Source organism: Castor canadensis, chromosome 1 (assembly GCF_047511655.1).
Source record: "Castor canadensis chromosome 1, mCasCan1.hap1v2, whole genome shotgun sequence".
NCBI lineage: Eukaryota > Metazoa > Chordata > Mammalia > Rodentia > Castoridae > Castor > Castor canadensis.
In genome coordinates, this window is record NC_133386.1 from 89,467,057 (window position 1) to 89,477,523 (window position 10,467).

The 10,467-nt window shown below is 32.1% G+C and overlaps 1 pseudogene; it reads left to right on the plus strand.

The window, feature by feature from the left end:
* The first annotated feature begins 328 nt into the window (after positions 1 to 328).
* LOC141415835 (U4 spliceosomal RNA) lies at positions 329 to 446 on the plus strand (annotated as a pseudogene).
* The last annotated feature ends 10,021 nt before the right edge of the window (positions 447 to 10,467 follow it).

The window sequence follows — 10,467 nt, forward strand, 5'->3', positions numbered from 1 at the left end:
TAAGAAGAAGGAGTACAGTGTATCTCTGTTAGATTTCTGTTGCTAGGTTCAATTGATGATCTCAACTAAAATGTCTCAGATTATTAATTCACTTGTCTATGTGTGTACAATTGAGACTTAGCAGTTACTTGAATCAATAGCAAGAATGATGTTTAGCCAAAAATCACTCATTATTCTCTCCAAGTGATTTTCAGAATTGTCATAACTTCACTCTCTACACTTTCATATTTCCCTGTATTGCTAGTTGTTGCCAATACTCTGAAATTATTTTTTAAATCAAATAATGTTGAATATTTTACTTTAACTAAAGCATATAAAAGAAAGTGATAGCTTTGCATTGTGGCAATAATGTAGCCAATGAGGTTTATCTGAGGTGTGATTATTGCCAATTGAAAACAAAATGAACTTGTTACATAAATTGAGATCTTTAATAATTAGTCTCTTTAAGCATCCTAGCCTGGCAAAGCTTGAATCATTCCAGAACTTGATTTTAAGCCACTGACAACATGGTATGATTTTAGGAATATATTATTATTTATCTTTACCTCAGTCTACAATAAAGTGAAATGTACTTTACATTTTTAAAATTTTGAAACATAAATATCAATAAAAGATTACAATTGCTATTACACTAACTTAGTAGAGCATTAATAATAATGGCTGAATATAATAATAAAAATTAAGACTGAATGCTTGCAATAAGTGATGCATTGTGGTAAAAGCTTTGCGTGCATTGTTCCATAAACATAATAGACAGGTACTTTTGGTTACCTATGAGATTCACAAGCCAGTGTGCTAAGGCTTAAAGTATACTAGTAACTTGCCCAAGGTCATGAAGCTAATAAATGGCTGAGCAAAAATTTCAGTTGATTAAAGACATGCCCATAAATGTTGAAGTGATAAGATTATGCTGGCTTCATACTCTTTACCTCATCCCCAATGAACACATGGCACACATTTTCAGGAGTGTTTACATGATTTGAGAGTATAGCAAGTGGCTATACAAAACACCATGCCTCTCCGTGTGCAGCTAATGGATGTATTCAGAAATCGAACATGTAGTCATCTGAGTTTATAGCCCTGACTGCAGGAACAGATGGCATGTGTGGGACAGCACAACAGCACGTAACTGTTGTGGACAGGAATAAATGAGGCCCTCAAGAAAAAGGAACATTGCCAGCACTCAAGAACCAACTCTACTCTTTTTTTTTTTAATCTTTTGGCAATTTATTTGCCATCTGAGCATATTATGCATGATATTTTCGGACAGATTTGTCATATTCTGACCATAATCATCAAAATTAAATAAAATGTGCCTTTAGGTGAATTGAATTTGATGAGACTTATTTGATGAACCAAGTACTCATTATGTGCTCTAGCTTATTATTATGTAGACATCTTGAGATATTTGCAAACCATTGGAATGGCTTAAGGAAGATATAAATTTCTTCTCTGGTAACATTGAAAACGTTTAAATATGTTTCTTTACCAAGATTAGACAATTTAATTCATTTAAGTCAACATCTGTATCTATCACCTGGATAATATATGTGTGTATATATATATATATATATATATATATATATAGTTAACAGTAAAAAAAAACAAAGTAACAAAAACCAAACTAATCTTTACAGAAATGTCTAGTTCTATGTTTTAGTTTTACATTTTCCTTTCCATTTTTTATCAGGGTCCCTATAAACCTCCATGATGAAAAGCAAACAATTGATATAAAAGAAGTACCCATTTCTAACTGAAGTCTAACATGAAATCGATTATTCTAACTCTGTTACTATTTCATAATCTGAAAGAAAATCACATATGTATAGAAAAAAGCATTTTTTTTTTGGTGGTACTCAAGTTTGAACTCGGGGCCTCATGCTGGCTACACAAGTGCTCTACCACTTCAGTCACACCAAGAATCCTTTTTGTTTTAGTGTTTTTTCAGGGAAAGCCTCACTTTTGCCCTGCCATTCTGGAACTGTTTATTTTCCCATCTCCACCTCCCTTATAGCTGGGATCTCAGGCATAACCACCATGCCCAGCCCAACTATTTCTATTTTGAAAAAAAAACAAATTTGGCAGTAACTTTTCCTACTGTGGCCACCTTTCCTTTCTATTCAGAACATATGGTAATGTTCTTGTTATCAGAATCCATTTAATTGTACCTCATTGTTAGTTAACAGTCCCTCTGGGCTCTTACATCTTCTCTGTGAAAAATTGGTCAAAACAAAGAATCAAATTTCAACGAAGATTCTAAAACTGTCACTCCTTTTCCAAACAGACCTAAGAAATGAACAAGGAGAGAGCCATGCCACAGTACACTGCAGAAATTAACTGACATTATAAAATAATCCTTAGGCGATCAGGAATGAGACATATCACTTCTTTTTCTCTGATCTAGCATAACTTTCTGTTATCTAAAATCACATCTCGTGTCACTGCTACATAGTTAAAGTTTCCTTTTATCATTCATTTAAGTTTTGAAATGTGCAAGAATATTACAGGCATATTAAATATGTGTGTTGCCATATGCTGTGCTTGTTCACTTGAAAATTACTGGCATGTAAGGAGAAAAAAAAGTAACCTAAGCTCCCAAACTAAAGTTTCCCCAGTTGAAATCACTTGGAGATGAATAAATGCTTAGTTATAACTATTTGTTTGATTGTTAATTTGGGAATTAAAATTCAAATCCAGCACTGAAGATATAGCTCAGGGTAAAATGCTTTCTTAGCATATGCTCAGCCTTGCATACTCTCCCAGCACAACAGAAAATAGATACATAAATAAAATTAAACATAAATTCAAAATATGATCTTAACTTGACTCTTAGAATATTATTCACAAATAAAAAGAAATCTTCCTTCCTTATTTAATCTTAAAAGGAAATATTGTAATCCTCTCAATAAAATTTAAATGAATTGAATATAAAAAAGAGTATTCAGAATTAGGAGAAAATCTTTCTACAGCTATATAATCCTGAATTTTTAAAAAGAATGAAGCCATAGAAATGTTTTGAAGAAGACCTAAGAAAAAATTAGTGCTAATATTAATATATTGAAGTATTACTAACATTATCACTACTAGTAAAAATATTTTAAGAATTTCATAAACATAACAAATGTTTTTCAACATTACTGTCTTTTGTATTTTAAAAAGACTCAAAGCATTCTTTCTAATCATGTAATTAGTTATCTCTTAAATATTTATTAAATTTAGTGCACTTCCAATCAAATTCTCAAGGTAATCTTTTTTAACAAATTGATATATTATATATATTATTAATATATTATGTATATGAATATTTAGATTCATGTAAAAAGAGAGAGGAAGTGGGGCTCTATCTCCCCACCACATATCAAAAAATAGATTAAAACCATAGCAATAGAGCATACTACTTATGTTCAAATATATTTCTAAGAGAATAGGAAATCTAGAAAAAGATGAATAATGGAAATTTAATTACTGTAATGGCTAAACTTGATTTCAGTGATAACAAGATGATTGCTGACTAAAATATGTGGGGATAGTTTGTTGCAATTAGTAAGTCAATATTGATACATTATTATTAATTAAATCATGATTTACTTTAGGGTTGACTAAGCTGTACATTCTATGGTTTTTGATAAATATATTATGACATGCACCTAATATTATAGTTCCATAAAGAGTAATTTTACAGTCCCCTATATCCATGCTACATCTACTCATAACTTCTTCCATCCTTGGCAATCACTGATCACTATATTTTAACTACAGTTTTTCTCCTTCCAGAATTTGTAGAGTTGAACTCATAAAGTATCCAATTGTTTTAGCTTGGCTTCTATCAATAAATATACATTTAAGATTCCTCTATAACTTTTCGTTACCTAATGACTCATTTTATCTTTTTCCTTTTTTTCAATAATATTCCAATGCATGGATTTGCTGCAGTGTATTCATTTACCTAATGAAGGACATCTAAGTTCCAGCAATTTTGAATAACACTTTTATAAACATTTGTGTGCAAGTTTTTCTGTACACCAAAGTTTTTAATTCCATCGGGTTACTATCAAGGAACATGATTACAGCATGGCACAAGGGAATATTTGATTTAGTAAGAAACTGTCATCCAAAATGGCTACACTGTTTCACATTCCAGCCAACAATAAGTGGGAATTTCACTGTCCTATATCCTTTTCAGCATTTGGTGTTGTCCATGTTTGGGACTTTAACCACTGAAATTGGTGAGCAATGTTATCTTATTGTCATTTTAATTACAGTTCCCTGATGACATATGATATTGAGTATATTTTCACATGCTGTTTACTATCTGTTGGTGAGATGTTTGTTCAAATCCTCTATCCATTTTTTAAATAGGGTCATTTGATTTCTTAACCTTTAGTTTTAAGAATTTTTTTTTATATTTTGGACACCAGCTCTTTATCAGATTTGTGTTTTTACAAGCTGTTCTCACAGCCTGTGATTTATCTTTTCATTCTCTTAACAGTGCCTTTCTCAGAGCAGAATTTATAAGTACAATGAAATTCTAATGATCAGTTCCTTCCTTCATGGATTGTGCTTTTGGTGAAGTATTTCTAAAATCATTGCCTAACCCAAGGTTCCTTAGATTTTTCTTCTGTTATGCTCTAGGAGTTGTTCATTTTACATTTAGTTGCACGTGTTATGTTTAAGTTTATGATACATTTTGAGCTAATTTGTGAAAGATGTAAGGTTGTTGCCTAGATTTTTTTTTTGATAAGTGGATGTTCCATAGTTCCTGAACCATTTGTTAAAAATGATTATCCTTATTCCATTAAACAGACTTCATTCTCTTGTTAAAAAAATCATTTGACTATATTTGTGTGAGTCAATTTCTGATCCACAGATTTGCAGAATACGAGAATCACGAGTAGTCGTGATTCTGTTCCATTAATCTATTTGCCTATTACTTGGTCAAGATTACACTATCTTGATTATTGTAGCTTTCTACAAAGTCTTAAAGTTGGATAGTCTCATGTTTCTATTTTACAATTTTTTATTGGAAGAAGAATTCAAATGCACACCTTTTTGCAAGGGCCAGAATTTCCCAATCCAAGAAGCAAAAATTGGAGATCCTTAAACCCCTGTCATAAGATTGACTATCACAAATGATGCACAATTTACTAAATGTTTTTCTGTATCTAAATAAGTATCATAAAAGATAATGTCTTATTCCTCATAATTACAAAATACATAGATTAGTTTTTAAGTGTTGCAATGTAAACTAGTTCTGCATTGCTAGGACAAACTCTCCCTGTCCAAGACATATTATTTTATTGCTGGATTTCATTGGTTACTAGTTTACTAAATATTTTTTACCTATGATCATGAACTGTATCAGTATGTAAATATATCAATCTGTAAATATATATAGATATATACCTTTGGTGAAAAATTAAAATATACAAATATATATGAAATGTAAAGTATTACCTTTTATTCTATATCCTGAGTGTGTTTACATAATATTTGTATGTTTTCTTTCTTAAACATTTAATACAATATACCAGCAAATTCCAGAATCTTCTTTTTCTTATGTGAGATACTGTCAATTATTAAAATTTTCTAAATTTGACATTGCTATTGATTTCTGATTTAGTATTGTTTTGGTTAAACAACATATTCTCTATTATTGCAAACCTCTTAAATTTTTGACATATTTTGTGGTCATAAATTTTTTATTTCTTTGTGTATTTGAAAACAATGTATATTTTTCAGAAGTGTTTTATAATAGTGATTACGTCAAGGTGGTTAATAATTTTTCCTCATATTACCACTTTACTGAATTTTTAACACCACATCAGGTCAATACCAGGCCCCTCCAAGATCATAATATCATGAAAAAGAGCAGTGGATACAGTTGTACAGCAAGTCACTGCTGCAGCCAGGAAGTATACACAGTACTGTTGCTTCAAGTCTGATGGTCAAAATTACCCCAAAATCCTAAAATGAGAAAGAGAATAGGACCCTTGTGAGCACCAGAAATGTCTGGCTTACCATAATGTTGAAAAAAGTAAGTTCCAGGTAATAAGAGCCAGCATGAAGAATACATTAAACAATTCAGAAAATTAGACTATAATTGGTAGGTATTTCAAGATTGTGATGATAGCAAAGGGAGTAAGGCAAATAAATTATCATTTCAAAATTAACCATGGTGCTATTCTTTTAAGGGAGATAATCAGGTGGCATAGGGAAGGAGCATACAGATACATTTAAACTTAGGGTACTCATGAATGTTTATTATTATAATTGAAAAAGTTCCATTATGAAAATTATACATTCAGAGATTATGTTACTTCTTCCAGAAAATAAACCTTCAAGGCAAGTCATGTCTTCATATTACAGGCTTTCGGCACACCTTACCCTCCTTCATTGTAATTTTAAAATTTCTATATAGTTATATTTGTTGAATAACTATTGCTTCCATTACACTGAAAGCTCACAAGAAAATGCCTATGTTTACCTTGTTATTAACTCCTTTAGGCAAGATAATAACAACCTATAATAATTTCTTCATACTATCAGTATTTAATAAATAGTTTTTGACTGAGTGAATTTAAAAGCACAGAATTAAAATGAAGAAGGAAATTGCCCAAATTCCTTACATTCAAAATAGCTTGATATAAAATGCAGAATATTTCATTTTAAACTTTTGCCATGAATTTTTGTTTCACATAATCATACATTTACTTTAATGCTGCTTTTTAAAATTAACAGGATGGCATGTCTTTTCCATGTTAATATAAACACTGTAATTATAATTTTTAGGACTTCACAGTATTCCATTCAGAAATTTTCCATAGTTACTTTTTGCATTACTCTACTAGAGTTGAGATTTAAATTTGTCATTGTTACTGTTTTGAATTCTATATTACTATGATAAGAACTCTGAGATTGGATATCTTTGTTCTGAGACTATTTTATAGATAGCAACTTTTTCTCTTTATATGTGTATATAACAAATATCTGGTAAACTTCAGAGTAATTTTACAGACTTTTAATGATTATTAAAAAGACAATACTTACTTTTAACTTTAAAACAACATTCAACTGTGATCATATAACTAGGTCAAGGATCTTTTAGAATGAAAGTTTTGGATATTCATTCTTGATGCTACTTTGTATTGGATGATAATTTGCTTGTTCCCATAGTGAACTCTGCAAATGTTATAGAAATTCCTGACACCTAAGCTACTTTTTGGATAGAAAGCCAAGATAGATCAGAAAAGGATCTTCATTCTGCAGGAGGATGCTGATGAAAGGCACTGCAGAGCTCCAGTTAATCAAGCAATGTCCTTAAGGACAAATGAAGAGTACAAAAAAAAGAAACTATTACTTCCAAAAATGTGTGTGCAGGATGAGATTATAAAGATAACCTCAAGTCAGACACACTGCACCTACCCTTCCCCTAACTGAGAGGAAACACTACACATCCTGGCACTAGGGACACAATAATATGTGCTTCCAGGAAAATCTCCATGGACACCAGACCTCTTATTTTAGTTTAGACAAGCTAATTTTCAGAAAATATAACAAAATCCTTTTGTTTAAATGATAAATGGAAGAAAAAAATAAAATTGAACAGTGTAGAAGAGTAAAAAGTGTTTTTATTAAAGATCACAGAATTATGACATAATTTGGAATATTGCCTAATCATTAGGTATTATTTTTGAAACTCAGAGAAAATGCTGAGACAAGAAACAGCTTTGGAAATTGTGGATAGAAAAACATGTTTTCAAATAAATTTATTCTGAATAGTTTGCTGTATTTCAATATATGGGAACACAGTAGAACAGAAGATGAACTTCTTTCTGTAGGGAAATTAAACACAAGACATTCACTGTGGCTTTTTACTCAGGTCTCTCATATAGAAAAACAGTATGTATTTAATCTGGCTCTTATTTGTAGTTTTAACCAATAACTGCTATTCTCAAAATGATTTGAAATAGTTAAAAATATTGCCTTGCTGGTTTGCTAGACCCCTTTACCCATACATTCAAAACTGCTGAGAGTACCCAGTGCTTAGTATGGATTAGATCCTGTAGAAACACTCATGGGTAAGTCCTGACAGAAATGGGGATTGCTTGTGGAAGAGCTATTTCTGACAAACACCTTGGTAAAAATCCACACGAATGACACCTATTCTTTCATTAAAGATGTTTACTTAAAATATTTTTCCGTGAAACTATTACTCATAATTTGTATATTTTCAACCATAACTACCCTTCAAGTGCTGTGCACCAAACTCTGGTGATGTTTGTCTTACTTATTATTGCCAAACCAGCAAGGAAGGTATTTCTATTTCTACTAAAGACTCACAAACTAGAGCTTTCAAAATTAAATCCCTGTCAGCCAGGCACCAGTGGTTCATGACTATAATCCTAGTTATTCAGGAGGCTAAGATCAGGAGGATCATGGTTCAAGGCCAGCTTGGGAAAATAGTTCTCAAGACCCTATCTTGAAAATACCCAACACAAAAAAGGGCTGGTGGAGTGGCTTAAGTGGTATAGCACCTATCAAGCAAGGATGAGCCCCTGTTCAAACCTCAGTACTACCAAAAAGAAAATGTTAAATCCTTGTCTGAGTTAAAAAAACTAGTCAGAGTCATACCCACTAGGTAAAACTTGGTCTCTCTGATATAAAGCAATGGGTTCTTATGATGTTTTGCTTTATAGTGAAATTTTAGCTACAGAATTTTAGAATCACATCCTGTTACCTTTAATAATCAACAAACCATCTTATCAAGGTCAATGCATTTAAAGACAACTTTTTCTTCTTTTAAGAATTTTATCAATATCTCAGCTACTTGTAAGTAAAAACAAGAGGATAACAGTTGGAGTCCAACACAGGCAAAAGTTAGTGAGACTCTACCTCAAAAATAAGAGCGGTATGCTGGCATAAGCCTGTAATTCTAGTTACTTGGGAGTCAGAGGTAGGAGGATCACAGTCTGAGGCAGGTCCAGGCAAAAGGTGAGGCTCTATCTGAAAAGCAAACTAAAGCAAATAAGGGTTGGGGACATGGCTCAAGTGATAGAGTGCTTGCCTAGCAAGCATTAGACTCTGAATTCAGACCCCAGACTGCCAAAAAAAATAATTTTATTAACGTCATAAACAGATATTTACAGTATCTAAATGGCTAAAGTGTAACATACAAATCTAATTAACCTATGTGTTCAAGAGAACACAAGTATATTTTGTGACTTTTGTTTGTTTTTACTTGCAGTTATGAATCATTGATGGAACTGGGCATATTGACTTGTGTGTAAACCCAGCATTCAAGATGCAGAGGAAGGAGTTTCATAAGTTTGAGGCCAGCCTGGACTGCAAAGTAAGCCCTATGTCAAAAAAAAAAAATCACGGATGGCAGTTCCCCTGAGAAACTAACCAGGGACACAGAGAAAGTGCCATGGTGAGGGATAAAAGACTATTAGTTGTTCCTGATATCAATAACAAGAACTGTTGATTCACTGGTGTGTTGACCTTGTCAGTACATTAAATCAACTTTTTAAAAAAATCTTTTTTGTGTATTATAACTATCTAAAAGGAAAGTTTGGATTTTCTTAATCTAACTTTGAAATTACATTTCATAATAGCAGTGGTTAAATAAAAGAATCCCATTGCAGGGAATCTTTGCTTACTCTTTGAAATCCAAACAGGAATTTTTAAGATCTAAAATGAAAGGTAATATTGGAATGGGGTATGTTTATTAAACTTTACTGACTTTTCAATAATTTTGCCCTGAGTAGAATGTTAGAATTCTTAGTTAGGCATAGAGAACATGAAAACAGACATGAAACAGCAAACACACTTGAAAAAAGACCTTGTGATAGGGGAGCCATGTAGTATAAATTTTATTCCAACATCTGCCACCCTCTTCCCCCAAAAGGACCTGCAGCCACTTATGAGAACACTAGAATACCAGGAAATAGAAAAATCCAGCCTACTTGGTTTATTACTGTTTCTAAGCTAAATTCTACTACCTATGAATCTAGAACATGCTTTTAACTATAGGTCCAATGGTAGCTTATTGGAATCACCAGATAAATGGAATCTTTTCTTGAATCTGTTCATGTGTTCTGGTGGCTCTTTGAACTGAACAAGTATGTGTTACCTTGGCTTCTAAATTAAGATGAGAATAAATATATCAGCAGCCTAGAGAGTATCTGTAGCTATCCTGTCCTGTGGTCTAAGGGATGACATGATTGAAAGAGTCAGGTGGGAGCGCCTCATGCTCAGGTGAGTCCTGGAGATTAGAGCCATCAACAAAGGCAAAAGATATAAAGATTTACTGTACCTATTGTCCCATGCAAAACATCAATGAACCTTGGAGAATGAGTCGAATATCATAAACTCAATTAGCAATTCCAGTTGCTGATTTTATTTCACATTATATTCATTACCACATTATTTTCAGATCACATTACACTCATGTAGTATCTTTCTGTG